Raw genomic sequence first — 12,061 nt, 5'->3', positions numbered from 1 at the left:
CTGGCACAAGGTAGACATTTCATATTGTTGAAAGAATAAATAAAACAGCTTACTACAAACCAAAAACTCCTCTCAGTAGACTCAAAGGAATCTTGACCAGCAACCAAATAGGGGCCTGGCACGGTGGCTCACACTTGTAATCCCAGCACTTTGGGAGGCTGAGGTGGGTGGATCATTTGAGGTCAGAAGTTCGAGATCAGCCTGACCAACATGGTGAAACCCCATCTCTACTAAAAATACAAAAAAAAAAAAAAAAAATTAGCTGGGTGATGTGGCACATGCCTGTAGTCCCAGCTACTCTGGAGGCTGAGGCAGGAGAATCACTTGAACCCAAGAGGCGGAGGTTGCAGTGAGCTAAGATCGTGACACTACTCTCCAGCCTGAGCAACAAAGTGAGACTCCATCTCAAAAACAAAAAAAAGGAAAAGAGACAGAGGGGGCCGTGCTGATTGAGAGGCAGTGCCTGGCTCTCTCCATGTCCCCTGGATAGCACCACAACATATCCGTAGGTGTGCTGGTTCTCACTGAGGAGTGGCCAAAGAGCCTCACCCAGGCAGGATAAGACATGAGGGACCCCCAGACATTGTAACCTCCGCCCTCCCTTTCCTCGGGGTGGTGTGAAGGTTGGAGTGAGCACTAAGAGGTGGTTCTGCTCTTGTAGAAAGTTAACGGATAGTTTCTAGGAATAGGCTATAATGGGGAATGAGGGCAAATGAATTCCCCTAAAAATGCAAACCCAAGTCTCTGACAAAGAACCACCGAGTAACTGTCCAACCCACCTGTGTTTACTCTTCCTTCAAAGTCCTCAGAACTGACAGGGTGGGTGCAAAAAAGAAAAAAAAAATGTCCTCAGAACGGATCATTGACTTGAGGGATTATTGCTTAGGCTAAAATGGGACCTTATTTCCAGGTCCAGCTCCTCCTGAATTGTTGGGTAACTCGGGGAAGTCACACACCTCTGAACCTCCCTCTTTACTCCTTGAAATATGAGAAAGAATCTTTCTCTCTCTCTTTTGTTTCTGAGGGGTTTTTTGTTTGTTTGTTTTGAGACAGGGTCTTCCTCTGTCACGTAGGCTGGAGTGCAGTGGTGCAATCACGGCTCACTGCAGCCTCGACCTCCCAGGCTCAAGCTATCCTCCCACCTCAGCCTCCCGAGTAGCTGGGATTATAGGCACCCACCACCATGTCCAGTTAATTTTTTTTTGTATTTTTTCTAGAGACAGGGTCTCGCTATGTTGCCTAGGCTGGTCTCAAACTCCTGGGCTGAAGCCATCTACCCTGCCTTAGCCTGCTAAAGTGCTGGGATTACAGGCCTGAACCACCGCGCCTGGCAGGAATATCCTTTCTCATCATTCTCAAGTTCACACGCTGTCTTTGAAATTTGTCCCTCACATCCATATGCACTGTCTCACCCTTAGTCCAAGCTCTCGTGGCCTGAATTGAGTGTTCCTGCTTCCTGTGTTGCCTACTCCCTCACGAAACTGTAGCCAGAGGGAGCTTCTAAAATACAAATCTGATCATGTCATTCCTTTACTTGAAACCTTCATTAGCTACACTAGATAAAATCTAAACTCCATGATTTGGCATGTTAGACCTTTGGTGATCTGACCCTCACCTCTCCATCCTCATTTTTTCACCACTCCCCACAAGTACCCCAAATTCTATCCATTCCAACTATTTCCAGCTTTCCCTGACAGCAAAAAATTCTCACACTTCCCAGGGTTTTCGATTCAATTCAAAAGTATCTATTAACAACCTACTCTGTGCCAATTAACAGCATAAGATAAGTAGAAATCCCAGACTGTCATGAGAGAAAGTCAAGTAAACAAAAGCAACATTAGAGTGTCTTGGGCAAAGGGCTCAATAAATATGGGCTCAATGGATAAATTATGGTCCAAAGGTGGGTCTGCCTGACACACTCTTCTCTTGACCTTCCACACCACTCCCCAATCCTTCTGAGTTCTTCCTCCTCTTCTTCTCCTTTCTCTTCCCCATTCCAAGCCCCTCTAGGCCCTTTTCTCCTTATAGGCCGTTCCTCCGAGACTCCTTGAAGGCAGCTCAGGGAACACTGTCTGCCCTAACAGCCCTGCACACACACACACACACACACACACACACATTTGCAGTCTGGTTTAGACCCCCTCACTGTGCCCCTAGAGCACCTATTTTATGTCTAATGGGGTCTGGGATACGACGTTCATTGTCTTTTTCTTTTTTTTTTTTTTTTAATGATAAGGTCTCATCTGTTACCCAGGGCTGGAGTGCAGTGGTACTATTACAGCTCTCTGCAGCCTCAAACTCCTCAGCTCAAGCAATTCTTCCATCTCAGCCTCCCACGTAGCTGGAACTACAGGCACTGCCACTTATGCTCGGCTAATTTATTTTATTTTCTATAGAGATGGGGTATCACTATGTTGCCCAGGCTGGTCTTGAATACCTGGCCTCAAGCAATCCTGCCACCTCGGCCTCCCAAAGCCCTGAGATTACAGATGTGAGCCACTGCACCCGGCCTCATTATCTTTCTTTCACTAAACTGTGAACATCCCCAGTACAAAAGAGTTTTTCACCTGCATCCACAGTTAAGTGCTCGGCGCGTAGCAAGTGCCAACTGAGGGACAAAATGAATGAATATGAATACATGAGTGAGACAACATTCCTTTGAAGGTGGCTCAAGCCTGTAATCCCAGCACTTTGGGAGGCCGAGGCGGGCGGATCATGAGGTCAGGAGATCGAGACCATCCTGGCTAACACGGTGAAACCCCGTCTCTACTAAAAATACAAAAAACTAGCCGGGCGAGGTGGCGGGCGCCTGTAGTCCCAGCTACTCGGGAGGCTGAGGCAGGAGAATGGCGGGAACCCGGGAGGCGGAGCTTACAGTGAGCCGAGATCGCACCACTGCACTCCAGCCTGGGCGACAGAGCGAGACTCCGTCTCAAAAAAAAAAAAAAAAAAAAAAAAAAAAAAAAAAAAAAAGAAAAATACTGGCCAGGTGAATTCAAGCTTTTCACATCATCCTCTTTGGATACTGGATTCTTGGATATGACACGTGGGGGCAATCCATCGGCTCAGTTTCTAGAATAGGCACCTCCACTCGATGGAGCGGAAGTGGAGAGATAAGGCAAGCGTGTTGTTTGAAGAAAGCCAACCTCGATGCAACTGAGGCCAGACAAAGCGCCCGCCTCTCTTCAGAGCCCCAGGGACCCACCAGAGTATCTGTCATCCCTGAGTCTCCTGAAGGCTGCACCTCCCAGCCCATTAGAAATGCTAATCTCCAGCTTGGAGTGGGATTAGCAGACCCAGTGGGGAGGGCACAGGCCATCTTCCCATCTTTATTAAGAGTGAAGGCTGTGCCCCCTTCTGCCCAGCTGCCCACAAAGGGCTGGAATCTGGGAATTCATTACAGCCTTTCTCATCAAGGAGGTCTCTCCTGTCCAACATTATTTTAGGTGGAGAAAGGCGGGGGAGGGGGACCCATTTCAGCATCCGCCTCCCCACTTAATGCATCAGAGCCCATTTGTTTGATGTCAGTTTCTGCTGGAGCACCGACCAGGCAGCGGGCCTCAGAGCAATTTGGAGCCACAGCTGCGGCCCAACAGCCCAGCCCCCAGATCCCAGCCCCCAACCCTCACTCCCATTCCCACCCCAGAATTTGCTGCTGATTAGCCCCAGCCACACACTCCCTCCTTCCACACCCTCCCCACCACCACCACCAAGAAGCATGCCTTTGTGTAGACCTGGGTCTCGGCTGAGTCTGCACACAGATCGTCAGCCCTGGCTGGAGTTCACTGGAAACTCACTTCATCCACACTGAACCCAAACAAGAGTTCTGACTGCTCAGCTTCGCGCAGAGACCACTGCAGAGAGTGAGCAGCTAGAGGACAGGGATTCTCCCACACTGAAACAAACACACGCAAGGACATCTCCTGTGCTTAAAACCCCAACTGCCCTCTCAAAAGGCTGAATCCTAGTACATGAAGGGTCCAGGCTTGATCTGGGTAGAGAGGTTGCAGATAGCATCTGGGGAGAGCTTTGCATAATAGAGAGGGTGAGATTTTGGATCTCCAGGGCAATCCAGGGGGCAGCAAGTGAGGAGCAAGAAACAGCAGAAGGGAGATTAGAGGAGTGGTTCTCAAAGGGTGATCCCTAGACCGGCAGTATCAGAACCACCTGGGAACTTGTAGAAATTCACATTCTTGGCTGGGCACAGTGCCTCATGCCTGTAATCCTAGCACTTTGGGCGGCTGAGGCAGGTGAATCACTCGAGGCCAGGAGTTTGAGACCAGCTTGGCCAACACGTTCAAACCCCGTCTCTACTAAAAAACACATTATTGGGCCTCACCCCAGATTTACTGTATCAGAAACTCTGGGATTTGCATTCTCACAAACCCTCCAGGTGATGCTGATGCAGACATCATACTTGAGGCCCCCAGATGAGAGGGACACACTGAGAAAGCTGTGTATGCCTGGATGTGACCCTTCTTCAAGTCCCCCGAATTGGCAATCAAGCCTACTACATTTGTGAATTTGCTTCTTGTGAATGGATGTTTTATGCAAGCTAGCAAAGTTGCTGGATTTTACATCCAAATTGATGCGGGGCATAGAGACTGCAGAAGAATAGAGGGATCAGAGCATGAACCAACTCCCAGGAATTAGCAAAATTTGCAAGGGGGGCTTGGACTTTCACAGTCCATGGAATTGGCAGGGAACTGAGCTGTTTATACATTGCTGTCAAAGAGGCAAGAAGGCAGCAGATGGTATTTGGGTCACAACACATTTACATTTAAGTGACTTAAGAGGAGAAGGGAAATGAATATTGTTGAAACCAACTGCGTGAGGCACAGTGATGTGCACTTTATGCAAATGCTCTCTTTTAGCTTGCACACCAGCCCTTTGACGTAGGTAGCTTTACATCCTGTTATGCATGAGGAAACTGTGACTCCAAATAGCAGAATAATTTTTTTTTTTTTTTTTGAGACAGAGTCTCACTCTGTCACCCAGGTTGGAGTTCAGTGGCATGATCTCAGCTCACTCCAACCTCCGCCTTCCGGTTTCCAGCGATTCTCCTGCCTCAGCCTCCCAAGTAGCTGGGATTACAGGCACTCACCACCATACCTGGCTAATTTTTGTATTTTTAGTAGAGACGGGGTTTCACTATGTTGGCCAGGCTGATCTCAAACTCCTGACCTCAGGTGATCCACCCGTCTCAGCCTCCCAAAGTGCTGGGATTACAGGCATGAGCCACTGCACCCCACCCAAATAGCAGAATAATTTGCCCAAGGTAAATGACAAAGCCAGAACTAGCTGCCAGTTCAGTCTGACTAAAAAACCTCCACTTTCACTACTGTGCTTGGGGTATGAATGGGCCTCCCTGTGAAGAACCAGCCCTGGTGCCTGTGTCTCAAAGGCATCATGCCAGAGCAGCCTCTGCCAACTCTCCAACATGCCTCCGCAACCATTCGCCCCCTCCTCCGCTCTGGGTAGCAGGACGTGCAGGTTCCTGAATGTCCCAAGAGAGCCCAGGAGAAGGTTGTAGGTGCCAGGCAGCTCATGGTCACGTGATGAGGGGGCAGCAAAGTCACAGGCGCTCAGCTTTCTCCAAATGTGTCCTAAGTACCAAGTAAGAGCCAGGTCTCTGCAGACAGGTCAGGCACTAGCTGTGTGACCTCAGGCAACTGACTGAACCTCTCTTTGCCTGAGTTTCCTCATCTACAAAATAAGGGTTGTCATTGTAGCTACTTTGTAGGTTGTTGTAAGGATCAAATCAATTGAAATGTGAAAAGTGTCTGAGGCATAGTAAGTACTATATAATAATGTATTAAATTTAAATAAATGAATGAATCACTTTACACTTTCCCCTCTGCTGTCTACCCAAATGTTCTTCCAGACTCAAAACCCTCCTTCGAAAATCCTCCCCATCCTTCAAAGCAGGCTCAAATCCATTTCTCATAATCCCCTTGGCCCATAGGGCTGTCTCTCTTGAGAGCGTTTCTCAATCTTCTTGCTCCTCCAGCAGGGACTTGTCTGATATTGCAGGAACTTTCTCCTGTATCTGGCCAGGCTGCAAACCTGTGGAGGGCGGGGCCAGTACTTCATGCCTCTTGTACCTTTGTGTCCCCCAGTCCTGTGCCTCACACATGGTGTGGGGGGGTCCATAAATACATGTTGACTGATCTTCGGGACCCAACGGTCCCTGCAGGGTAACCAGATCCCATTTGTATTCAAGCTGTCTGCATTACTGTATTTATTGCCCAGCTAGTGGTTTAGTCCATGGAGTATTGGCGTTGGGGCGCGGAGGGGGCAGGGAATATTTCCCATCCTAAAGGCAAGTTTACCAGGTTCCAGGTAGCTGGATGTAAGGGCCAGTGATGAGTGTTGAGAGCTGGGGTTCACACTACAGCCCCATTAATTAACTTTCCCCAAGTCCCCTAAGTGCTCTTGTCTCCCGTTAAAGCCCAGCAACCCACCCTCATTCATCAGAAAGGACAGTCCATCCTTCACTTCCCTCCCTCCCGCTCCTTCTAGCTCCAGCCTGGCTGTTAGGACACAGCATGACCCTCAAATCACCCGACAACCCATGTGGCAGAAGAGGATAAGGCTGGATGTCCAAGGGCCTGGGTTTGTCCCAAGAGAAGATGACCCCAGGACAGGACTCAGCCAACGTCCTTTCCACAAGCCCCACAGCACCAGTCCCCGTGGACGTGGATGCAGTTACCTCCCTGGGATCATTTTACTCCAAGATATGGAGCCTGACTCCCAAGCTTAGAGCTTATTCCAGGCCATAGGCATTCGGGGTTCCTTCCTTCTCAACGCTGACAACACCCCTCCTCAGGGAAGGATGGTCTGGTGAAGACCAACATCAATGCAGTCAGCCCTGAGGCCCAGAGGAGCTGACGTCTTCCATCCTTCTCCCTACCAAGTCCCAGCAACAATCTCCATGAAAAGCAAAAAACACACAGAAAATCTTTCCTTCCAAATCACTGCATCAACCTCCTTCCCAAGTTTTCTGCAGGGCGTGCCCTGGCGTGGCTGGCGTGGGTGAGGCTGCCAGTTGACTGCGGGGGACGTGCACAGGGCCCACCCAGGGCCCCAGGAGAGCCCCCAGTCCCCTCTCAGTTATGTGCCTGTGGTTCAGACCCATGGAATGTCAGGGCTGGAGTGAGCCCAGGTCCACTCCCCTTGTCTTACAGATTCCACACATCAAGCGCTAAATCCAAAACTGGCTCCCACAGCGCACAGCAAATGTACCACCCCACCTTCCACATGAGCTAATGCGTCCTCAGAGAAAGCAGACTCACATTTCAAATGACAGCCACCAGACCGCATCTGAAAGAGCTGAGGGCTTTTCTGGGAGGAAAAAATACACAAACTTAGAAATAGACTCATTCCAAAGCCAAAGAGCAATCATTTGGGATTTTCAGCTGCCCCAGACCCTCCACAGCCCCCTATCCTCCTATGAAAGCGGGCAGCTGGGGCTGTGGCCAGTTGGGGAAAGTTTAAGGCAAGCACAGGCAGGAAGGTAAATCTCAGGCAGTTCATCCAATGCTAAGCTGAGGAATATGTAGGTGTGACTTTGGTTCCCAGAAGCAGGCAGACTCCAGACCAGGGCCTCTATGCCCCCTTTCCTCCCCCTCCCTAACCCCGACGTGCACCTCCTTCCATTTCCCATTCTCCAGCCCCTCCTCAGAGCCCTCAGACCACTCTCGCAGGTCCATCAGTGGCTTTTCAGTGAGCCCCCAGCTTTCATCCTATTAGTGAGCCCGGGAGTAATTACGACTTCATTAGCCAAATAGGTTCTTGGTTCAGAGACTCCCTCCTACAAAACAAAACACACACCCGCTCCCCTCCATCTGAAGTCTGTCCCCAGAGGCCTGCAGCTAACAATGCAGCGGCTTCAGGGAAAGCCAGCAGGAAAGGGGGTAGGAGAGAGGGGAGGCCGGCCATGGGGAGGAGGCCCCCCGCTCTCCTCCAGGGCGCATCTGTCAGCTGGCCCCGGAGAGACCTGTGACAGGGAGAGGGATGACACTCCAGCAAATGAGGCCATGAACCCTCCGAGCTGTCTGCTGTCCCCTGCCCTCTGGCCTTGCCCACTCTTCCAGTTATGGGCTTAACCCATAGCCAGTGCACTTTGCAGACAGGCAAGCGGCCTCCTCAGCTGAAGGCTCTCTGGGCTAATGCCCAGGGCCTCCAGAGGGCAGGGTAGTCCCGGCTCCCCCGCCCCATCTCCCACCCCATACTTCAGCTGCTGCAGCTCCAGGAGCAAGGAAGCTCTGGGTCTGCCAGAAAGGACAAAGCTGTGCCCCCAACGCCCCTGGCCAGGGGAATTTTAGCCAGCCCGTGGCCACCAGACCTGGCAGGCAGGTCCTGGGAAAGATGCCACAACCCCCGGCCTCCTATCTGTCATCCCACATCTCAGCATTAGAAAGAGTTTTCTTTGAGTCTATATGAGTTCTGCATTGCAATTAAAACCATCCACACGGGCAATCGCATATCCTCCTTCTCTTTTCCTATTCTTTTAATGGATTTTAGGAGCATGGAGTCTAATCCTCCTGCCTCTAAGTGGGACCCAGCTAGCCTAGTCTATGCCAAGTCTTCCTGAGTTTCTCTAGCCACACAATGCTAATCACAATGTCCCGCCTCTCCTCCAGGTCATTCAGGATGAGGCCACACCACTTTCATCACTTTTTTTTTTTTTTTTTTTTTTTTTTGAGATGGAGTCTCGCTCTGTTGCCCAGTCTGGAGTGCAATGGCATGATCTCAGCTCACTGCAAGCTCCACCTCCTGGATTCACGACATTCTCCTGCCTCAGCGTCCCGAGTAGCTGGGACTACAGGCGGCTGCCACCACGCCCGGCTAATTTTTTGTATTTTTTAGTAGAGACGGGGTTTCACCGTGTTAGCCAGGATGGTTTCGATCTCCTGACCTCGTGATCCACCTGCCTCAGCCTCCCAAAGTGCTTGGATTACAGGCGTGAGCCACCGTGCCCGGCCCCCATCACTCTCACTGCCCACTCTCCGCTAGGAGAAGGGGCAGGCTCCCTGCAGAAGCCTCCCGCACGTGCCTCTTTGTCCATGCAGCTTCCAAAGAGAACTGTCTGCTTCTTCTGAGGGCTTTGCATGTAACAGCTGATGAATTCTCATTCCTGCTGAGGGCCCCTCTGCTTGGGTCCTCCACCGGCAAGATGCCATCTGCTGAGGCTGGACCCAGAGGCAGAGGGATAGATGAGACTACCTCCAGACAGCCTTGCCATTTACGAGACTCCAAGCTATGTGCAGCCTTGGGCCTGGCTCTGGCTCTAACTTGACCCCATTCTGTCCCCAGGCCCGATGACTCGGCCTCCATCCTCCCTCCCCACCACCCCAATCTAAACCAGCCCAAAGGCCAGGCAAGAGGACCCCTGCTCCTTGCCCTTCAAGGAAAAGGAGTCCTCAGAGGCCAGCCCAGCTGTACACACTGCACCCCTGCTTGTGTTCCCTGAAAGCAACTGTCCTTTTGTTAATTCTGCCATTTCCCAAAGTACCAGGAGCATCTCATCTGACAGCCACAGCATCTGTTCTTCTTACTCTCCAGAAGGTTGGGTGGGAGCCTTGCCAGCTTTTCCTCAAGGCTCTCCCAGCCTCACGCTCCTTCCACCTGAGTTGGACACCCTGCTCACCTGGTCCCCTAGGGGCACCTCCAGTTCCCTCTCTGCATCCCTGGCTCCTGGCACCCCTTCCTAGGACCACGGTTGGCAGCCTCGATAACCATCTCCCCTCCCGGGGTCAAGCTCACCTGGCCAAGCAGACGGACACCTATCCTGTACCTTAGGAGACAGCAGGGAAAGTGGCTGTTTTCCATTTGAGGCCTACCCAGGGCCCCTAGCAGGTATAGGAACCACAAGGTGCCAAGGAAGGGAGAAGACTCATGCTTGGTCCTTCCCAGGGCCCCCTCCCTCAGTGCACACACAGTCTTTGCAGGGCTCAATTAATTCCAAAGCAGAGAAGTTCTGGCTGGTCCCCCAGCCCATAAGACCCACTGGGAGTCCGGCCTGGCCCTACCCTAAGCCTTAGCATGGGGATCCTTCGGGCTGGGTAATTCTTAGGTGGTGGGGGCTTTCTTGGGAGCTGCAGGATGCTTAGGAGCATCCTCACCTCTACCCACTAGACATCAACAATACACCTTCTACCCCACACACACTCCTATTGTGACAACTACAAATGCCTCCAGACCTTGCCAAATGGCTCCCTGGTCGACAACCACTGAGCTAAGGCAAAAAAGAAACCCAACACCTAAGTGTCAGTGACTGGCATCCCCCTGGTTTCTGATTCCTAGGCTGCAGGTGACAGAGGGATGGCTTAAACCAGAGATCAGCAAACATTTTCTGTAGAGAGCCAGATAGTAAATATCTTCAGCTTTGTTGAATGAATATCTTCATACAGCCTCTGTTGCAACTACTCAACTGCCGGTGTGGCATAAAAGCAGCCACAGACAATACATAAATGAATGAGCGTGGCTGTGTTCCAATTAATCTTTATTTATGAACACTGAAATTTGAATTTCATATGATTTTCGTGTGTCACGACATCTTCTGATTTTTTCAACCATTTAAAAATGTAAAATGCATTCTTAGCACACTGTATGCCTCTGGCTTACAGGATCTCAGAGGGATCGAAACACCTGGGGCCCTGTTGACCGGCTCCTAGGAGATTAAGAAAGCCAAGGGCAGGGTTTGAAGTTGCGAATGGAGGACTGGTCCTCTAGGACAGGGAGGAGGATCATTCTTTGGCCCAGTAACTCCAGGTACTGTTTTCAGTGGGGCAACCCCACTGACCTCAGCAGGACCAGCAACATAACTTGCAGTGTCCAGTGCAAAGTGAGAATACTAGGCCTCTTGTTCAAAAGTTATTGTAAATTCCAAGACAGCGGCAGAAGAGCATTAAACCAAGCATGGGACCCTTCTGAGCACAGACCACACACACCCTGGGGATCCAGAAAGGTGGACCTGGACCTCACTCTACCTCCCAGGGAGGTCTGCATCCACCTCATAGCCTCTGCCAGCTCGGGCTCATCCTCTGACCCTGGTGGACAGCTTCTCCGATGGGCCCTGCATGATGACACCTGGCTGAGGTGGTGAATAAAGAGTGAAACCTGGCTCATGCTCCCCTCTCCATGCTGTGTGCCCTGGTGCAATTCTGCATCTGCTTGGGATAATTGGTTCTGCTTAGGTTGGTACTGCTCCTGCTTCCAGGGCACCCAGGGTGGAGACAGAAGTAGCCAATTGTGCCCCAACATGGACCTGTCTACCTCCATTGTGAACCCCCAGAGAGGAACAGAATGAAGCACTCATCCATTCATTTAACAAATATGTATTAGTGGGCGGGGTACAGTGGCTCATACCTATAATCCCAGCACTTTGGGAGGCTGAGATGGGTGGATCGCTTGAGCGCAGGAGTTTGAGACCAGCCTGGGCAACATGGTGAAACCCTGTCTTCACAAAAAACAAATTTCTTTACAAAAAACAAATAATCAGCCAGGTATGGTGGTGCATGCCTGTAGTCCCAGCTACTTGGGAGGCTGAGGTAGGAGGATGGTTTGAGCCCAGGAGGCGGAGGTTGTAGTGAGCTGAGATCGAGCCACTGCACTCCAGCCTGGGCAACACAGCCAGACCCTGTCTCAAAAAACCAACAGAAAAAAACCCCAAATATATATCGGGCCTTTGACACTTTGCTCAGGGTACAAAGATATAAGATGCAGTGGTGGAGACACTCCATCTGCATAGAGATTAGTAAGCAGGATGCCTAGGAAAGGATAAGGGCACTACAGAGGGTCACTTTCCATCTACAGGAAGAGCCGAGAGCGTGTCTGGAGAGAGACTGCTGGCCTACATCTTGAGAGCCAGGGGAATTTAACCAGGTATACATAAGACAGAAGAGTGCTATTACAAGCAAGGAACAGCACAAAGAGCGTGAAATGAGAAAGTCCAGCCCCTTCCAGAAATGGCAAGTGGGTCAATCAGGCTGGAGTAAGTCAGGAGAAGACAAGAGAAGAAGGTAGACTGAGGAAGGATCAAACTACACTATCCCAA

The sequence above is a fragment of the Macaca thibetana genome, chromosome 1 (genome assembly GCF_024542745.1).
Source record: "Macaca thibetana thibetana isolate TM-01 chromosome 1, ASM2454274v1, whole genome shotgun sequence".
Taxonomy (NCBI): Eukaryota; Metazoa; Chordata; class Mammalia; order Primates; family Cercopithecidae; genus Macaca; species Macaca thibetana.
This window is presented reverse-complemented; position numbering follows the sequence as displayed.